The following is a 21719-nucleotide window of genomic DNA, read 5'->3' as shown; positions in this document are numbered from 1 at the left end:
CCTTGGATTATTGAAAGTACTCCCTAACTGGACTTCTTGCCAACATGCTTGCCCTCCCAAATTTTCAGGGAGCTTCCAGTCCAAAGGCAATGAAGCATAAGAAATTCAGGGAATATTTGGAAAAAGGCAAAATGTTTGGTATGACGTTACGAAGGCATGAAGGGATCTAAGTAAAAAAGATGAGCAGAGGCTAAATCATAAGGTGGCTTGTATACCATGAACCCTGTCTTGTAGAACTAGAAGAGCGGTTGAATGTGTTGGCAAGTGGAAGATTTACCCAGTACAATTTGCATTTTGATCTCGTGACATCTAAGCGAAGATTAGATTGAATTAGAGGAGGGTAAGCATGATGTCAGGAAGGGTAGTTAAGTCATGGAAAAGGTAATGACATCTTCAGCTAGTGCAGTGGTGGGAATAGAGAGCAGTAGACAGACTCCAGAGACATTTAGGAGTTAATATTGACAGGACTTGGTATTGGATTGATTGTGGTAGGTGAGGGAAGAGAGAGAACAAGGATTATCTTATCTGGCTTGAACAACTTGATAGTGGTGCCATTCACTGAAAATGTGGGACACACAAGGAGGAACACTTCTGAGTGGGGGAGGAAGATGATGAGTTCAAGTTTGGACATGTTGAATTTGACTTGCCTATGAGACATCACGGTGAAATTTTCTACTAAGCAATTTGATATAATGGTCTGGAGCTCAGGACAGCAGCATATACTCTACCTTCTTTGCTTTTTCTGAATGCTTTTAGAATTCATCTTTGACAACTTAGCCCTTGATTCCATACTGGCTTGTCCCATTCCTTTATTTTTCTTATTTTCGTGTACTTTTCAGAGGCAGACATTATACATCCATCTATACCTTTTGCGATGCCTAATTCACTTGTGGGCTGAGCGAGGACTTTGCAAAGGCTTCTGAATACTTGCATTTGGCCACCTCACAACTGAGGTCATTCAGGAAAAAGAACGACATTTTAATATTTATTAAAGGGTGCAAAGGACATTTAAATCTTTATAAATACCTTAACAAATATGGCAAATCAGATTCACATGTGTGACCAATTTTACTTGAAAGATTTGTAGGATATTTTCCATTAACCTATTCCCCTAATTTAGGTTTTCAAACTTGTAGGAAAAAGTAGAAATGACACTGCTTTCCTACACAAGCTTTCTTTAAATTCTTTATTCTATCTTGTGGGTTCCTGGGATTCTGCAACTCACTTAGGCATATGAAATCGATAAACTAGGGAAGCAATCTTGTCATTGCTATCTGATCTTTTGAGACTTACAATTAACTGTAGATGTTGTATCCCAATATAATCCCTGCTTTATTTTCTCCAAAGGAAGGACCTCTTATATATCAACAGTGGACCTTGAAAAAAATTTTTTAAATTACACTTTAAGTTTTAGGGTACATGTGCACAACGTGCAGGTTAGTTACACATGTATACATGTGCCATGTTGGTGTGCTGCACCCAATAACTCGTCATTTAACATTAGGTATATCTCCAAATGCTATCCCTCCCCCCTTCCCCCACCCCACAACAGGCCCTGGTGTGTGATGTTCCCCTTCCTGTGTCCATGTGTTCTCATTGTTCAATTCCCACCTATGAATGAGAACATGCGGTGTTTGGTTTTTTGTCCTTGCGATAGTTTGCTGAGAATATGGTTTCCAGCTTCAATCATGTCCCTACAAAGGACATGAACTCATCATTCTGTTAAGTGCTTACTGAAAATAGTTATTTTACCTGAAAAAAGATTCAAGAGGTTTAAGCACAGTTGCCAAGTAAGACAATGAGGTCTTCTTGCTTTCCCGTCTTCCTCTGTTTTGATGTTTTGTCATTATGTTTACCTTCCATTTTCTTAGAATTATTATTTCATTTATGCATGCATCCATGTGTCTATACATTCATTCTTTACACGTTACTAAAATTTTCCAGTCCTGGTCTCTGTGCCTCGAAAAATACTCAAGAAAAGAATTAGTCATGTTGTGCAAAAGTGCAAAGGTAAAAGACGAATAGATACATGCTTCTTCCCCACATAGCCCTCTTGAGTACTTTATATGAATATCAATGTATTTTTAAGAGAAAGTAATTCCTGCCTTAGGACCCAGGCACAATGGAGTGATACCAATATTGGGACTTGTAACCCCAGTAACGTGGAAAGGGGTAAATCCTGGCAAGTTATAGACAGGTGGAGCTTTATTCTATTCACCCCTTGCCCACTCTTCTCATCACAACTTTCCACCACCTAATTCACATGTAGGCTTACTATGTGCCATGCACATAGTAGGTGCTTTACACGTATTAATTCCTTTAATTTTTACTACAATCCTGTGGATTAAGCCCTATTATTATCCCCATTTAAAGGATGAGGAAACTGAGGCATAGAGAACTTTAGTACATTTTCCAAGGTCATACAGTCAGTAAATGATGGAACTGAGATTCAAACCCAGGCAGACTGGCTCCAGATTTAAGTTCTTGGCCAATATACTATGGTATGAAACTTGTTTGATCAATTTAGTGGGTAAATCTGTATTTCTGTCAGCTACTCCGTGTCTTCTTCTAAATGTGGGCTACATCTGTTTGCTAGAGAGCAGCTCAGAACCAGGGAAGATGGTATACATCTTTGCTCTCAACATTTAAATGTAGCACCCAAAGATTAATGGAGAATCCCCCAAAAAGATCTACTGAAACTAGCACCAATAGAAAATTGGTGTAGCAATTTGGTGACACAGGAAAGAAGAAGTATTTCTTTTTTATAAAGGGGTCTTTTGAGTCCTGAGATTTTAAAACTTTGAACAGCTCTCTCTTCAGGAAAATCTTTTTATTTTTTTATTTTGCATTTTTCTATTATTATTTTTTAGAAGCGGAGTCTTGCTATGTTGCCCAGCCTGGCGTGAAACACTTGGGCTCAACCGATACTCCTGCCTCAGCCTCCTGAGTAGCTGGGACTGCATGTGTGCTCCACCATGCCCGGCCTCTTCAGGAAAATCTTCAGTTATTGTTCCATAGTTGTCGCGTTAGTGCAAAATTTTAAAGTCAGTCTTCAAATTTGAATTGAAAAGGAAGAAAATGAGATATTTATAGGTAAGAAAATCTCATATTTTGATGTGGTAATGTAATGAGCCAGGCAAGGAAATATTCTAGAAAAGTATAAGAACTTTCAAATAATGAGTCTTATAAAGTGAATAAGACTGTGTAGCTTTTAAAAGCTTGGTGATTACTAATGTAGTGTTAACATTGCTGAAGCTTTGATTGTTTAAAATAGAGTAGGTTAAAAGAAAGAGTGCAGAATTCGTATGACAGGTTACCATGTCAGATAATATACTTTTGTAATTGAGAATAAAGGACAGAGAAAGACTATAATCAATGAACATCATTTACTTTACCTAGTGATATTTAATAATTATTCCTATCAATAAATATTCATCTTCAATAGTGTGTTAATTCTCTAGAAGTCATAATTTTCTAGTTTTAGAAATACCTATGCCTAAGCCTGGTACATAAATGACCACTAGGCAATCTCATTCAGGCTCAGGGCTTTAAAGTAACATTTATATATTACTAACTCCACAATTTTTATCTCTAGTACTGAATTCCACCCTAAGCTCCAGACTCATGTAACCACTCTCTACTCTGTATCTCTACTTGAAAGTCTAATGAGCAGCTCAAACTTATCATGTCCCAAACTGAATTCTTTATTTTCACAATAAGCCTGCTCCTTCCCCAGTGTGCCTTATTTCAATAAATGTCATCACCCTTTACTTAGTTGCTTAGGCTGGAATCCTTGGCATCATTTTTGATTAACCTGTCTCTCTCATAACCCACATCCAATCCTTTAGAAAATTATACCAGCCCTACGTTCAAAAAGTATTCAGAATATGGCACTTTTTGCCATCATAGTGCAAATCACCATCATCTCTTGACTAGACAATTTCAGGAGCTTCTTAAATCATCTCCCTGATTCCATTTTGTATCCATCCAACTTATTGTCTCTTCAGCAGCTGAGTGATCTTTAAAAAATTAGTAATACCATTCACCTCTCTGATCAAAACCTTCCAAGTCTCACCATCTCACTTAGATTAAAAGCTGAAATCTTTTAAACGGCCTATGAGGCACCATACAAACTGACCCCTCTACCTCTCTGACCTTTCTTTCTACTACTTTCCTCCTTGCTTACTCTGCCCCAGCAACACAGGCTTCTTTGCCACAACCCACCAGTTACAGTCCACTTCAGGACCATTGCATTTGCTATTTCTTCTGTCTGAAGCACTCACTACTCAGTTATCTTCATGGGTCCTTCCTCAGCGAGGATGTTCCTGATCATCCTTTCTAAAATAGCCTTGTTCTCTCAGGCCACCAGTCTCTATCTAGCCTCTTACCTGATTTTTTTTTGATGGTTTATAATTACTTAACATATTTTTGCTTGTTTATTTGTTTATGGTCTCTCTCCATTACTAGAATGTAAACTCAACAAGTGTAGGAACTTGTCTATTTGTTCATTGCTATATCCCAATTACCTAGTACAGAACTCAATTAATTATTAATTCAATTAATAATTATTAATTGAATAAACGACTGACTGAATGAACGAATCACTAAATTGCAGTAACCTAGGGAGATAGTAGGTCTTAGTCTTAGGAAAGAACTAAAACATGTCTTCAAAGATACACTGCCAATCTAAAATAGTTTACAAGGTCACCCCAATATTAACGTAAAAATCCAGCTCTTCTCTTTACTGGGAATACAGCCACTTTAAAGTCAATGTTAATATGTAGTGAATATGATCCATAAAATCTGTGATTTTCTTGTAAATTAAATAAAAGGATTCATAGATAAGGTGCTTTTGAAACTCTGTTTCGTAACCTATTCAAGCATTTCAAAACCTCCAAGCCACTAATAAAATGACAACTTGAGAAAATTAATATTTATTTTTGGCTGGGCATGATGGCTCACGCCTGTAATCCCGGCACTTTGGGAGGCCGAGGCAGAGGGATCGCTTGAGGTCAGGAGTTAGAGACCAGCCTGGCCAACATGGTGAAACCCCATCTCTACTAAAAATACAAAAATTAGCTGGGCATGGTAGTGGGCGTCTGTAATCCCAGCTACTTGGGAGGCTGAGGCAGGAGAATCACTTGAACCTGAGAGGTGAAGGTTGCAGTGAGCTGAGATGGCACCACTGCACTCCAGCCTGGGCGACAGAGTGAGTGAGACTCTGTCTCCAAAAAAAAAAAAAAAAAAGAAAAAAAGAATGAAAACACAAGATATACTGCCAATCTAAAATAGTTTACAAGATCACCCCAGTATTAATGTAAAAGTCTAGCTGTTCTCTTTTCTGGCAATACAGCCACTTTAAAGTCAGTGCTAATATGTAGTGAATATGATCCATAAAATCTGTGATTTTCTTCTAAATTAAAAAAAAAATCATAGATGAGGTGCTTTTGAAACTCTGTTTAGTAACTTGTTTAAGCATTTTAAAACCCACACGCCACTAATAAAATGACAACTTGAGAAAATTAACATTTATTTTTGATGTTTGTTTTTCTGAAATTATGGTGTATCGTGGCTATTAGGGATTTTCTGTTGCTTGTCTACTCTCCAGCTGGGACTTAACTTCTTAATTTTATTAAGACTCAATCCAAGGACACACATGTGTACCTTCTGGTTTCCTGTTGATAGTTCATTAACAAGTTCATTATGTGTTCGTTCCTGTCTCAGCATTATCAAGAACAAACCAGGAAAGATCATGATTTTATGGCAAAATTTTATATGATTGCTTTTCTGAACTCTTTTGATTGAAGAACTGTTTATTTTATAACACATTTTAGACACTAAGGGGGACAAATAAAAAAGAATTTTTTTGTAATTGCTGTTCTTGGAAAAAATAGGTAGAAAAAGATATATATTTGGTAATGCTGAAGAATATCCTAGTTTGTTTTCATGCGTTTATGGAGAAAGGAGTTTTTACCATATTACATTAACTATTTTCAAATGATTCAAATAAAGATTATTTATTATTAAATGGCAGTGTGATCTAGAGAAAACTGATTCTATTATTGGCTTTGTCACTAACTAACTAAATAACCCTGATTAGGTCTTCTTTCCTTTCGAGGCCTCGATTTCCTTGTCTGTAAAAGAGGGAGTTAGACTAGAGTTCTTAGATTTGTTTCAGTCATACCAGTTTAAGGTTCTGTGAATTCGATACTTCCTGCCTTTTGAGCGTTGGAGTATCAGTTTTCATGAGAGGATAAATTAATAAATATTTTGTTACCTTGATAATTGTTGAAGCTAGATAAATGTTACATGTGATTTCATTATATTAATTTTATTTTTGTGTATGTTTGAATATTCTTACAATAGCAAATTTAGAAATATAATTGATTATTACATTTTATGATTGATAATTTACTACATTCAAACTGATGTTGCAAAGTCTATTTTATGTCTATAATGTTTTCTTTCATTGTCCTCTGAAATATTTATACAAAATAGCAGCCCCTTTATGTTCATTCCAGGGCGGTTTTCTTCAGTTTTTGGGTAACCGTGCCAAGGTGCAGACCAGATTGCAAATTTTCCCTGTGTACAGATTTTCAAGGTGAAGGTATTCATTAATCAGGAAACTAGCAAAAGTTTTTCATAAGCATAGTATAATTTTTACTGACTTGGTAACCCACAATGTATAATTTAAGTTGGCTTAATTATCTGTAACTAATTCTTAAATCCAGGATGATTTTTCTCCTTGACATCCTACATATTGCCAGGCCGTTTCTGGAAGACAGTGGGGCAGACTGTTGTAGCTAAGAAAATGTCTTGATATCAAGCAATCTTGGATTCAAATGCCCATTTCAGCCACTTCCTAAAAGTGAAGTCTTTGGGAAATGATTTAACTTTTCTGAGCCTTAGTTTCCTCTTCCGTAAAATGGAAATGCCAATAGTAGTTTCTACATCATGGGGTTATTGTGAGGACTAAAGAACATGAGTAGTCATTGAACATACTGCCTGACATGCAGTTTAAATCAGCAATATCAGCCCATAACAGTTATTATTATCTTTGTCATTTGGTTATTTGCATTATTCAAATAAAATTATATGTGGAGGAAGTTTTAAAAAATAAGGGAGGAAATATGGTTACATTTAATAAATATTTATTGAATACATGCTATATTCTAGAAAATGGATTTACAGAGGCAGGTAAGGCACACTTCTTGCCCCTAAGGAAGTCACATGCTAAGGTCAGAAACAGACATGTGAAACATTAGTCAGGACTGAACCTGATGGAGTGGCAGAGTAGGGAATTGCTGTTATGCTAGTATTTAAAGGGAAGTAAAAACAAACCAAGACACAAAAATTTCCAGCCCGTCACTGGATTTGAAACACCATCAGCATATTTTCCCTTTGGATTTTCTACATTCTTTGATTTTTGGAATCCATGAGCAAATATCTTTGGGAAGAGTAAATAATGTCAATTAACACTTTAATGGATATTTGTTTCCGTATTAATTAGGCTACAGGGCAAACTGCTATAATCAAGCAACCTCAAAACATGACAGCTCAAGCAAAAGACAAAAAGATGGGAAGATAGCACTGCTGCAGGAGGTCACTCAAGGCCTAGGGTCCTTCTACCTGGTTGATTTGCCACTTCCTAGTGTATGTTGACATTGTCAGTGTGGTTAAATATGGCTTCCACTATTACATCTGGGCTACAGCCTGCTGGGGGGAGGGAAAGAAGAGGAGAAATGATTTTCTTGTCAAAACGTGACTCAAAGGTTGCACACATCACTTCTTGCATCTCATTGTCTAAATTTCAGTCATATTTTCATACCAAGCTGCAAAGGAATCTGGAAAATGTAGTCTCTAGACTGGAGGCCATGTACACAGCTAAAACTCATGAGTTTCTATCACTATAATAAAAGGAAAATTAATAGAATTGACACTGGGACATAATTAGTCTCTGCCGAAGTTCATCAACAATTTTATCTTGATTAGCTTCCTAAAAGCCCTAGGCTTTTACAAAAAGGTAGGCTCTGTGAGTTTGATACAGAAAGTGTTATAAAGAAGTGTCAACCTCAAATAATCAAAAAGGTAAAAATCTAATTTAAAGAGAGTTTATTCAAGTGCAATGTGTGAGGATGGACCTCAGAAACACCAACTCCAAGGGAATGGAGTCAACATTCTGAAGTAGGGAAGGTAAGGATTCATTTATACAGGCAGAGACAGAGGAGTTTTTAGCAGGATTACAGCATTATTCATACAAGGCTGGTGCTTAGTTATAGCAATTTGATTGGTTATGGTCAGTGTTTCTTTTTGGAAAGGATATATTTAGCATTTTTTACAGAGAGTGTAATCATCATGGGTTTTCTGTCATCTAGTTTGAGCAAAGCAGGACACCAGAGAGGAGGTTAATCTATAACAGAGTCATTGGTTAAGAAGGCAGGAGGTTTTTGTCCCTGACATTGTTTAATTCTCTCTACTAATTGTACAGAACAAGAACAATAAGAAAGTGAGTCAATGTATAAACTGAGAACAGAAGTTGTATCCATCTGTGGCTTGAATCACAGTTACATTTCTCTCAAAGCTTATTTTTTGGGATTCCACAGTTTTCAAATTTTACTTATTTTCACAGATGGTTGACTTGTCTGGGGTATTTTCTGATACCAACAAATTCTCTAAATCTCCGATTCTCTGACAGCAACTGGGCATCCAACAATTCAATTCAATTATGACACTATCTGTAGTTAGCACAGACATGGCAGGTTAAGGGCTCAGTCCCACAAGACTGCCCCACTTCGGATGCCAGTAGCAAGTCCCAGTGCTTCAGACTAACTGGCTCTTCAGTTTCAATAATTTGATAGAATGACTCACAGAACTCAGGAAAACACTACTTACTATTATCGATTTATTATAAAAAAATACAATTCAAAAGGTATGGGGTAGGGAGTTGTGGACCTTCCATGCACTCTTCAGACATGCCGCCCTTCCAGCACCTCAATGTGGAAGCTCTTGGAACCCTTTGGTTTAGGTTTGTTTTTTTTAAGTGGAGGTTCCATTGTGTAGGCATGATCGATCAAATCATTGGCCATTGGTGATTGACTCAATCTCTGAAACTTCTACCATCCCTGGAGGTCAGGGGTGGGGCTGAAAGTTCCAACCCTCTAATTGAGTGGTTGGTTCCTCTGGCCACTAGCCCCTATCCTCCAAGAGTCACCTCTTTAGCATAAATTCAGGTGTGGTTGAAAGGGGCTCATTATGAATAACAGAAGGCATTCCTATTACTCGGAAAATTCCAAGGGTTTTAGGCACTCTGTTCAGATAACCCGGGACAAATGTCAAATATATATTTTATTATTCTACAGCTTGGTATTATCAGGAGCCAGGGTGGTTCTCCAAACCATCTCTGCTTGAAGATACTCACCATTTTGACAACGCAGGTAGAGTTTGTTGTTCTCTCCTCTGAGCTCCCTTTGCTGCCAATGACCTCTATCATAGTGTACTGTTTTTCTCTCCTCTGAGCTCCCTTTGCTGCCAATGACCTCTATCATAGTTTACTGTTCTTCTCACACTGTACTGTAAATATTTCATAGTTTCTGGTTTCTATCCCTTTAACTAAAATGTGAGCTACAATGCTTGGCACATTATTGCTCTGTAACTCTTGAATGAGTGAATGCCAAACAGTCTGGCACAGCTAACCTCTGTGGTCTCTGTTCATGACTGGTGTTAATTGTTAATTCCAGTTAAGTTTCTAGGGACTAGACCCTGATATTGCTAACTGTATTTTCCAAATCTTGTGGGTTTCCTGAGAATCTCAGCTCAGGTTTCCTGCTGTTGAATCTGTGGTAGTCTAGAGGGTGAATTCAGAGTTCATAAATTAGTTTTATCAAACTAACTGGATTTGGAGGAAAGCAGGCAATCTTGATGCCCTCTATCTCACGGAATGTGTTCTTTATAGGACATTGATGTTCTATGCAATATGCCAACTTTACCAAATAACTTTTCAAGTCAGTCTTGTGGGGATGGTTTGATTTTTTAAAAAATGCCTTTAGAACCTTAGAAGTGACATTTGCATGAATGTTTAAAAACTGTTACCAAATTCAGGGAATTTTGTTTAAAACCATGTGTGTACATGTACATACACATATAAACTAAATGTCAAAGGGTTGTTTATTCTTCTTGTTTTTCCTATTTAATGCCCTTTAACCTTACCAAGGTCATTAAATACTTGAGACATTAGATACTGCCTTTGCTGATTACCTCATTTGCACAGCAGTTTAGGAATACTCATTTCCTGTTTTGATAATTAACAGAATATTTGGGATTATAAAGCTTTACAGAATGACTTCTGCCAGTTGACCATTTTAGCTACTGAGGTATCAAACAAAACAAAACAAAACAAAACAAAACATCCCAGCAGTGGAATGACTCTATAGGAAGAGCATAAGCCTAGGTGTCAAATCTGGGTGACCTAGGTTTGATTTCTTCTGAATTTTTGACTTCTGGAAAGTAACTTAATAGCCATTTGTAAAACTAAAATAATACCCACTTGCTTCTCTGAGGGGGATAATAGATAAAATAAAGTAGTATATATGTTCCTGCTGGAGAGGCTATGGAACGTCCTTGTCTAGCCTAGCCCCATTCTAGCTGCACCTAATTGTGTCAGCCTAGGAAGTCTGAGCCCTGACATGGCCCTGGCCCAATGAGAACCATTCTCTGTTAACAGGTAGAAGTCTGGAAATAGCCTAGTGTGTTCTATGCCTCTGGAATTGATTTGGGCCCCTGGGAATCTTTGTAAGCATCAGGCTTTAGTTCTCACCTCTTTCTCTACCATCTGATGTTGGCTATTTAATTGACCTCAATCTGGAAGCTCAATTTTTCCTCTGTCTCTGTTGAAATTGAGGCCCAGGCCTAAATCATTTTTCCTGGTTCTGCTGGCCGTTTTCCAGGCACTGCTGACTGCCTGCATCATTTGTATCATCTTGCTCAGTTCTTTGAAAATAATGACTTAATCTCAACTGTCCTGAAAAACTTCCCCATTCTTAGACTTTGATGTACCTCTTCACTCCACACCCATTGGGTAACACTTACCCAGGTCTGCATCAAATTTGGTTTTACACCTTCTCTTCAATTTGGTGTAGACCATCTTGCAGCTAGAGAGGGGTTGCCCCAAGTAGTCTTGCCCGTCCTCCTTTCTCTGCACCATTCAAGTTTACCCCCAAATCTTCTTTTCTTAGGCCTTGAAACATGCCTTGTATCTGGAGCAGAGATTAATGATTGCTAAGGTACAAGCATACAAGTATCAATGACAAAGAATATATTTATTCAAAGCTAAGAATATATTTATTTGTATTGATGCCAATAGAAAGCATTCAAATAGGACTTTAAGTAGATTAAAATTAATTATCTTTTTAGTGTATTTTTTTCACACCAAGAAGCAAAGCTTACCTTATGCTTTCACTGATTAAGCTATCAAATCAAGGTGGAAGGGAATATCTAATGGACTTTAACAACCAAGGCATGGTGCATTATTGTTTCCAACTGTATTTGATTAACTAAATTTAACTTGTGGTTTGCATTTCTACAAATAAATGTACTTTATTACTCCAAGATATTATTATGCTTCTATTTCTTTGAACTGTACTTCTCCAATATCATGGTATATAATAAGAATATCACAAAGCTGGGTTAGTGGCATTGAAAGATAAGTTATAGCATAGTGAAATATTTGCAGGAGCTAGAGGATTCAGGGGAAACAGGAAGCTTGAAGAAAACTTCCTGGAGGTGTTTTTTTTCTTTTCTTTAAATAGAAGAAGACAAATTAGTTAATTGAAAATGCAATCTCAGGAAAAAGAAAGAAGAGTTTGAATCTAGATCTTCTTTTTCTTACCATCGTGTCAGCAAATTCTGATTAGAAAATTCCTCCCATAGTCCTGATAAATAATTTCTGCTAAAAATTATTGTGAGAGAGCCAAATCAGCTGACATCCGAAAAGTAAATACCAAACTCCCTAAACAATTCCCAGTTTCTTCCCACCCTCCTAACTTTAATTTAGGGAGAAACATCAGCTGTGGAAATGAATAAAAAAGAAAGACATTTAGGGGTAAAAAACATCTTGGGGTAAAACATAATGCTAATAGTGGAGAGAGGATTGCACACATGGCCCACTCTTCATTCACACTCTTGCCTTTTATTTGTTTATTCACATATTTAGTGTAAAACCTATCTTTAGAATCTGAGAGAAATTATCAAGTCTGAACCTGTATTCCAAAGCAAGGAAGATAATTTGTATCTATTGAATGGTGTAGAGATTGGATACAGCCTTAATCCATTCCCTTTTGGGAATAAATGACTGGCATCTCATCTGCTCCAGAAAAGCATCAAAAGTATTCTGGCTTCTTATGGCTTTGCGTGGTTCCTGGACATGGAGATTAAACCAGGGGCAGACAAAAACTCTTTGGAGACTTGAAGGTAAGGGACAATTTGGTGGTGGCCTGAACTTACTTAATTTTATCTGGGCTGAAATAAACTCTTGTTTGATTGTGTAAAGAATGTTCTGATAAATTTTCAATGGGAAACAAAATGTACACACAACATTTACTGAATTTTATTTGCAACACCAAGAATTTTAGAAATCAAGGGAGCTTTAGACATGAGGTAGTTCTGTTGGCTCACTTTACACATGAAAAACTGACAATTGCTTAGGGAAAGTACAGGGACAATTTTTGTTTGGGAACAGGAGGTTAGACTAGATTACTCTGAGATCCTATTCAATAAATTTTTGAAACTGAGGGCCAAAGAGGTTAAGGAAATTGCCCAAGGTCACAGAGCTGACTGGGAGGGAAAGCCTAGAGTAGAATCCAGGTTTCTGGATTCCTTATCTATTTATGACTCCTTTCGTACTTAAAGGTATTTGAAACTCAAAATAATAATGCCTTTGGGTAGTACACTTTGAGGAAGCAATCAAATGCTTACCTTTGGATTATCTTTTAATTCCCAAAGTGATGAGTCACATAGCTAAAACAAAAACAACAACAAAAAGAAAACACTGGCATACTGAGATGTTTTATCAGGAACTAATTAAAAGGGGAAAAAACCACTCAGATGAACTTTGTAATTTCCTCTGAATCTTTTGACAAATGTAACCTTAAATGCTGACCTATTCTGAATGCAAATTTTCTAATGACAGTTGGTATTTTTCATGGATAAAGCAAGAGCTCCTCCTACTTTTTAAAAGAAAGGCTTTAGTTCTAAGATCCTTTAAAATCCATTTAAACTAAGGAGCTGTTCATTGAGACAGACTTCAGTGGTATTACAGAATTTGGTTACAACCGGACACATTGTTCATATAGAGTAAGTATGGGACTTTAGGGGAGGAAGTTTGCAGGTAAGAGGTAAATTATTTTGAATATTTGTTTCACTTTCTTCACCTTTTCCTAATGGGATCATGAATCTTTTCTGGGCAAAAATTGATTTGATACAACAATAATTTGGGGAGTACTGCATTTTTTTCCCACATGAAGCTAGTGGGTGCTGGATCATCAGTATGGATAGCACTATTGCTTTAATTTTTATTGTTGTTTTCTTATTAGCCTTTATTTTCTATAAAATTCATACCTCTTTAAAGCAAACCTGGTTTTTTTGGTGATGGTAAGGTAGTTGCATTTTAGAGTTAGGATGTTCTCTGAGATTAATTTCTATGTGATTTTTTTCTTTAAGTCAAAATCCTTGACTTTGCAGCAACTTTTATCTCAAGCTCACAGATAATCAGAACTTCTCTAAAATGAATGATTTCATTATCTTTGTATGATGTTTTGAATTAAGTTATAGAATATGCATGTCCTTTTATGCATGATATAATTTGTTCATATATTATGGTTTCATTATACAGTAGAGTTATTCATATAAAATTTCCAATTTTCACAGCTTTTGCTCTGAAATGAACTATCATCTTATACTTCTGATATTTGTTTTCCTCTATAGTTAACACTTAAATAATGAACATCACTTTTACAAACTACATCCATTTTGGATGCTTCCAGATTAGTTTTCTTCTTTAAATATGTAAGAAGATACATAAAACCAGGACATGAACACCAAGGATTAACCAGCTCTTTAAAAAACAACTTTTTAAAGAGATTGGTTCTCACTCTGTTGCCCAGGCTGGACTTGAATTCCTGGGCTCAAGCAATCCTCCCTGTTTAGCCTCTCAAGTAGCTGGTACTACAAGCACACACCAGCTATTTTTGATTGAAATTTTTAAAACTCTGGAATGCTTTAGAGTGGAATTAGAATTCAATCCCAGGTCTTCCTTACTTCAAAATCTGAGCTCTTTCTCCTATTCCACACTGCTTACTAAGGTATTAGACAATAAAAGATTTCAGCTATTTTTGACTGAAATTTTAATAAATTCTATAATGTTTTAGAGAGTTTGTGACTCAAGTAAATTGCACAGAATTATTATTATCATTATTATTACTAAGTGGGGAGAGTACTAAACTAAGGACTAAGAAATCTGCTTTTCAGTTCTAGATCTCCCTCGTATAGCTGTGTGACCTTGGAATGGACACCCCACCCTCCCTATCTTAGTTTCCTCATCTGTAAAATGAACCAGATGTCCTGACTCTACCTAATGTCATGAAAGGCAATAAAATGTTACAAATAACTATTTAAACAGTAGGATAAGACAAAGGAGAGGCAGAATGCCTATTGGATTGTTTTTATTTTTTTTGGTGCTGAGATCTTACCTGTAAATGATTAGTTGCTGCTTCCAGGGCTTTTTTTTTTTTTTGAAAATCAAAGTAATGTACCATGTGTATTTTGCTACAACTTGGAGAAGTCAGGGTGGGGTGGGTTGCTTGTTCCTTTTGATATATTTTTAGTGTCTTCAAGGAATCAATAGGAGGTGGCTTCTGGATATGAGGGAAGCACTAGACAGCTAACAATTGAATTACTATGCCCACTGTGCTACAGACATTTTACATACACTATTCCATTTAATCATTTTGTAAGCCTTATGTAGGCTAGTAATATTGCCTTCGTTTTATAGATAAGAAAATTGGGATAGAGATAGCTCAAGTATTGAAACAGAAGAGTTCCCTTATGCCCCTCACAGGTCATGCCACAGGGTTCAGTTCATTGGTGTCAGGCTGCTCAAACCCCTAGGGGGAGCATGCAGACAGGCAGGTGCAGAAGTCATGGGGAGCACTTTTGGCTTCAACCCCATGGCAGCATCTAGGGGTGAGTGTTTATGATTCCTGAAGCCCAAGTGGGTGTGTGTTACAGTGTGCTCTTTCAGCTTTGCTGTCTGCCGATGGCTTGTATTAATCAGCTCAATTAGACCCTCTGCCTTACCGCAAGGACAGAGGGCTTTCTTTTATTATTATTATTATTATTATTATTATTATTATTATACTTTAAGTTTTAGGGTACATGTGCACAACGTGCAGGTTAGTTACATATGTATACATGTGCCATGTTGGTGTGCTGCACCCATTAACTCGTCATTTAACATTAGGTATATCTCCTAATGCTATCCCTCCCCGCTTTCTGTATCCCGAGTTCTTGCCCAGTGTACCGGAAAAATCAGATCACACATTGGCTTGGAGGATGAATGCAAGGTTTTATTGAGTGGTGGAGGTGGCTCTCAGTGAGATGGATGAGGAGTCAGAAGGAGGATGTAGTGGGAAGGTGGTCTTCCCCTGGATACTCCCCCAACCGCTCATGGCCAAACTCCACTCGGTGTCCACGTTGTTCTGCCATCACTGGTCTGCTGATGTCTGCTGGTGTGTTCCTCTGCTCTTCTCGATGTCCAACTGCTTGTGTCCATGTCCGCTATTGTCTCAAGTTTTTATGGGCACAGGATGGGGGACATGGTGGGCCAGAGTGGTCTTGGAAAATGCAACATTTGGGTATGAAAACAGGAGTGCCTGTTCTCACTTAGGTCCATGGGCACAGGCTCCAGGGTGGAGCCCTTGCCAGGGACTCCATCCTTCTCTACCCAGCACTTTCCTGTCCCCCTCCCGTATCACTGTCATGCCAAGATCTATGTGGCTTTTTCCATTACTCCATGCTGCTTCTGTGGTCACTCTGAGACAATTCTGAGAAGATAAGCTCTTTAGAATTGGGTCTTCCATTGTGCCTGTGGGGTAAAAATTTATTCTGGGGAGATGAATAATGTATAGGGTCACATAGAGTAGATTGGTAGGTGCTTCCATGGTGTGATGTGGGAGGCAGTGATAGGTGAATGCCCATAAATGTTATCTTCATTGGCCTGTCATAGTTACTTTTCCTGAGATTTTTACCACTAAAGTAATGCTTTTTTGTTTGTTTATTTTTCTTTGCCAGTGGGGAGGTTGATGGGAAAGTTTCAATTTCAACTATGCATACCCCTAGAAAGGTTCATGTATGAAAACTTTTATTGTCTAATATCTGAGTAGGCAGTGTGGAATACTAGAAAGGGATCAGAGTTTGGAGTGACGCAGACCTAGGATTGAATTTTGATCCACCACTTACTAGCTGTTTAATTTGCACACGATACTTCATCTCTCAGAGCTTCACTTTCTTCTTGAGTAAAACAAAGATAATAATGCATATGCATTGACCCTTAGCATAATAAACATAATGTGTCAATCATCTGCTGTGGATAGCTGTGGGAGAATGGGAAGAGCACTAGAATGGAAGTCAAGAGACTTGGTGTCCTATGACACCAAATATGAAGCCATATTTGTTTCATTCATTCAGGTAAATACTTATTGAGCTTCTACAATGTGTCATGCACTGTGCTAGGCACCAGGGATACATCAATGAACAATCGGAAGTCCCCGTCTTCTCATATCTTAAATTCCAGTTTCACGCTAACCTAACTATATCCATATCCTGGTCATGTAGAGAGGAATTATTGTTCTCCACATTTTAGAGATGGGAAACTAAGGGTTAAATGATACAATGAAGAGCAAAATAAATATGATCCCTGACCTCACAAAAGTGAGTGCAGTCCAATGAAATATAAATTAGTCAGATAATCTCACAAATTAATATAAGATTAAAACCATGATATGTCTCTAAAAGAAAGGTAGTCAGGTCTCTGAAAACATTTAACAGGGACTTCATCTTCTTTGAGCAGGTGACGTCTGAGCTGAGAACTGCAGAATGAATCAGTGCTAACCAGATGATCCTTCTCCATGTCCTTACTCAGATTCTTCTGGAATTCCCTCGGCTCTTTTACATCCTCTTTAGTGGCTATTACAAACTTTTTCCTCTCTTTTTAAGCCTCCAACTCAGCTATTATGCATTTATCTCAGGAGATGGGCTTGCCTGCTATTTCACACACACACAAAAAGACATCAGGTCTGTTTGAACCACTTATCCACCCACCTTCCTGTTTTTTACACACACATTGAATTGTATCTTCACTCATGCTTTTGTCCTGTCCGAGAGGCAAAACTCGCCCTCTATCAATCCCAGTTCAATTTGTCTGTGATTTAGAGCCCATGCTGTCCTCTTGCTTTCTCAGGGTCTCTTTTCATAATTATCCTCTTTCTTCTCTGTAGTTTTAACATTTTCCTCCCATTGAGTTCTTTTCACGGCAAAAATAAAAATAAAAAGTAAATAAAAGACACCTTTTCTTGACCATTCCCTGTATAACCAAGTTATGTACAACCTATATAACAAGGCTTCAATAAAAAGTGGTCCACACATATAACTGCCTTTACTAAGGTGGCTAATTACTTCTTATTTCCAAATGCAACAGACACATTTCAATTCTTGTCCTACTTTCCCAAGCCCCCAAATTTTTTGACATGTGACGCACTTTGCTTTTGAATACTCTCTCTTTGAAATCTTCTGCTTCATTAGTTTCTGTGATACCACTTTCTCCTTTCCTTCCTCCTACTTTTCTGGTCACTCTGTAGTCTCATTTGTGAACTACTCTATTGCAAATGCTACGTGCAAATTCAGTGGTCCAAATATCTCTACAATCTCTCCAGTTCTATTCTCTGTTTTCAACTGATCACTAAAGCCTGTCCATTTTACCTTCTTAATATATGTTATGTGTTCCATCTTTTTTAGAGCATTACTATTTTCATAGTGTGGGCCTTCATTATCTCTCTCCTGAAGTATTTAAAAGTCTCCTAACTTGTTGCTTCTGTCTCCTTTCTTGTCCCCCTCAGATCTGTTCTTTCAAGGGTGGCAAAAGCCCTATTCCTGCAGTTTATATGTGTTAAACTGAGCTGTCTATTGGATATATCCCTCAGGTTTAGAAATCCTTCAGTACTAACTGATAGCTCTCAGGATTAAGTCCAAAGTCGTTTAATGTGGCTCAAAAGGCATGTCTATGTACATCTTATACTGCAGCCAAAGCAAACTATTTGTAGATCCCTGAATTCATTAAACTTTATCAACTCTCTGCATTTATTTAATTACCTGACCATCATTCCCAAGACCAGATTGAGTACCTGTCCTCTGTGCTTCTAAGTACTTGCTTCTTTCCCGGAACTTACTACATTGTATTATAAGTGACATTAGTATGAGTCTAGTCCACAAATGGATATGCAAGAAAGTTCACATTTTAAAATGTTCTTATGAGCTATCCTGTAGTCAACATTCTGCCAGGAAAGTAAGATACACAATTTTAGTCAATACTCAAGCCTCCTGTTGAGTTATGCAAATATTTTGAGGCCTTAGGCTACACCAAAACACAGATGCTCCTCAAATTATGATGAGGTTATAATAAACCCATTGTATGTTGAAAATAAAAGCTGAAAATGCGTTTAATACACCTAACCTACCAACATCATAGCTTAGCCTATGATAAACCTAGCCTCCCATAAACGTTCTCAGAACCCTTACATTAGCCTACAGTTCGGCAAATCATCTAACAGAAAGCCTATTTTATAATAAAGTGTTGACTATCTCATGTAACTGCATATCATTAGCCTGGGAAACGATCAAAATTCAACATACATCAAAATTGTGATGGTTTTGCGCCATCATAAAGTCAAAAACTTGTAAATTGAACCCTTGTAAGTTGGAGACCATCCGTATTGGGGAGGCCCTTTTGGCTATTGATCATTAATCTTCTGTCAACTCCCTGATGTACTCTCTGATACCCCATTTTGTCTCCACCTGGAATGGTCCTTTCATGTTTGCTGCTGCTGCTCCTATGCTGTGCTTGGGGGCTTGGGGGACTGGATCACTGCTGAGTTTGGGTCCCCTGTATTTCAGGCTCAGCACACTCATTGAAACTTTTCTGAGCTTTTGCCCCTGTTTTAAGCTGCTGCCATCAAATGTTGAGCTGTTCCCTATTTTTCCTGCCACCACCAACTCCTATCAGACTCCTGTCTTCCTTTTGTCTAAAGTCTGTGTCCCTTTTCCATCTCTCAGTGCTCTGAAAGGAATTTCATCTGTTCTCTTGATATCCTCACTGATATGAGACAGCATAATCTCTCCATGAGTCTGGGTTTTGGAAAAATTAAAGCCAGGAAGGCAAGTGTGGACAAGTGGCAATAGGGGAGGAGGAATTCCCTTGGGTAAGAAACAATAAACAGGCCCATTTATCTTCTAGAAACGGGATGAAAAAGAGAAAAAACAGAGCAAACCACAAATGATTGTCTCAAAATAATGTAGCCACATACTTGTCTGGTTAGAAGACTGTCCTCTTCACTAAATGGTGAGTGCCTTTTAAAATATTGCAGAATTTTATTCACATATATTTTAGCAGAGAGTACAGAGGAGACTCACAGTGCAATCTGGGGGAGAGAATAGAGAAAGCTTATAGAATGAAGTAGTACCTGAGCTAAATCTAAATGACTAGACTAGGTAAAGCAGTATTGATATCAGTGGGAAAAGACTTAGAGATAAAATAAGACCCAACTTTTCAAGACCTATAAGTAGAAGATGAGTCTAAAAGTGGAAAAGTATTGCTTGCCATGCTAAACATTTCGTACGTTGTTTTATATGACAACACAATATAGAGGCTAAAGGCACAAACTCTGAAATGGCATTGCCAGGCTTTGAATTTTGGCTCCATCACTTGATAGCTGTGAGACCCCAAGGAAATCATGTAGCTTCTCTGTGTCACAGTTTCTATATTAGTAAAATGTGATAACATCAGTACCTACTTCATAATACCATAGTAAGGACTAAGTGAATTAATACAGTGAAGTGCTTAGAAAAACACTGTCACACCAGAAGCACATTGAATTGTGAGTTATTACAAATTATTCTGCAGAGCAATGGGAAACCAATGGAAACGTTTGAACTTATTTGACTCTTTAGAAGGTCATATTAGCTACAGTGTGAGAATGACCAGAACCTGACTTATTGTAAGACAGAAAATGCATTAGGAGGTTATTGCTGTTGATTAGGCAAGAGATGGTGATGGCTAGAATCTGTCGTGGCAGTGAAAAAGGAGTGATACAGATGGACTGCAAAGATGCTTAGAATCTTTAGGATATTGTGTACGTGCATAAAATGGTGGTTGAGGATAAATGAGAGAGAGGAATCTAAGATGACTTGTAGGTTTCTGGCTTGGGAAGTCATCCCAGAATTTGATAAAGGAAATAAAGAAAAGGAAGATCATAAGTTGTGTTGGCCGAGCGTGGTGGCTCACACCTGTAATCCCAGCACTTTGGGAGGTGCTGGCGGATCACCTGACGTCAGGAGTTTGAGACTAGCCTAGCCAACATGGTGAAACCCTGCGTCTACTAAAAATACAAAAACTAGCCAGGCATGGTGGCAGGTGTCTGCAATCCCAGCTACTCGGGAGGCTGAGGCAGGAGAATCGGTTGAACCTGGGAGATGGATGTTGCAGTGAGCCAAGATTGTGCCACTGCACTCCAGCCTCGGTGACAGAGTGAGACCCTGTCTCAAAAAAAAAAAAAAGTTGTGTTAATGTTTTGGGTATTTTTAATCTTCATGGATTTCGTTTTCTCTGAAACAGAGAAAACTGAATTATATCATCCATTAGTAATTTGAAATCATGTATTGAAGGATTTTCTAGATACTTTAAGATAATCTGACTAAGCAGAAATTTAGTACTGTTCCAAGGAAGATATACTTTCTTCTCCATGCTCTTCTTTGATAAGTTTGTTAATTATATAGCTTAAAAATATTGTTGAGAAAAATCCTTTGGTGACTGATGAGTGATATTTGAGAAATGGACAGGACTTGACTATGGATTGGCTATGGTGGTGTGTAGATGTCTAGGGTAACTCTCTGGCTTCTACTGTTGAATGAATACTGCAAGAACACCTGTTTTCAAGTGGGAGATCATGATTCTGGTATTTGACATTTTGCATTTGACGTATGTTTGAGACTTCCAAGTGAAGATATTTTAAAAGCAGTTAGATATACATCCCTGGAGCTGGAAGAATAGTTCACATGGGAGATTGTCTCAGTCTGTTTTGTGTTGCTGTAAAGGAATACCTGAGGCTGGGTAGTTTATAGATAAAAGAGTTTATTTGGTTCATGTTTCTGCAGGCTGTACAAGAAGCATGGTGCTGTCATCAGATTCTGGTAAGGACCTCAAGAAGATTTCAATCATGGTGGAAGGCAAAGTGGGAGCAGGTGTGTCACATGCAAGAGAGGGAAGAAGAGAGAGTGAGGAGGAATGTGCCAGGCTCTTTTTAACAATCAGATCTACATGAACTAATAATAGAGCAAGAACTGACTCATTACCAAGGGGACAGCACCAAGCCATTCATGAGGGATCTGCCAAAGACCTC

General features: G+C 37.7%; 1 protein-coding gene across 7 annotated transcripts in view; it reads left to right on the top strand.

Annotated features, from left to right (window-relative positions):
• Positions 1-21719, top strand: part of IL13RA2 (interleukin 13 receptor subunit alpha 2) — a 54951-nt gene that overhangs the window by 2550 nt on the left and 30682 nt on the right. Inside the window, exons 1-2 of one of the 7 annotated variants that reach the window (XM_055375971.2) lie at positions 13156-13347; positions 19559-19663. The exons of 2 other annotated variants lie outside the window; for them this stretch is intronic. The gene's annotated coding sequence lies outside the window, so the exon portion shown is untranslated. Of the gene's footprint in view, positions 1-13121; positions 13348-19558; positions 19664-21719 lie in introns of those variants that run through there. 4 more of the 7 variants (XM_063703227.1, XM_063703226.1, XM_063703230.1 and 1 more) reach the window with 4 other exon arrangements.

Source organism: Gorilla gorilla, chromosome X (genome assembly GCF_029281585.2).
Source record: "Gorilla gorilla gorilla isolate KB3781 chromosome X, NHGRI_mGorGor1-v2.1_pri, whole genome shotgun sequence".
Lineage (NCBI taxonomy): Eukaryota > Metazoa > Chordata > Mammalia > Primates > Hominidae > Gorilla > Gorilla gorilla.
This window is presented reverse-complemented; position numbering and strand designations above follow the sequence as displayed.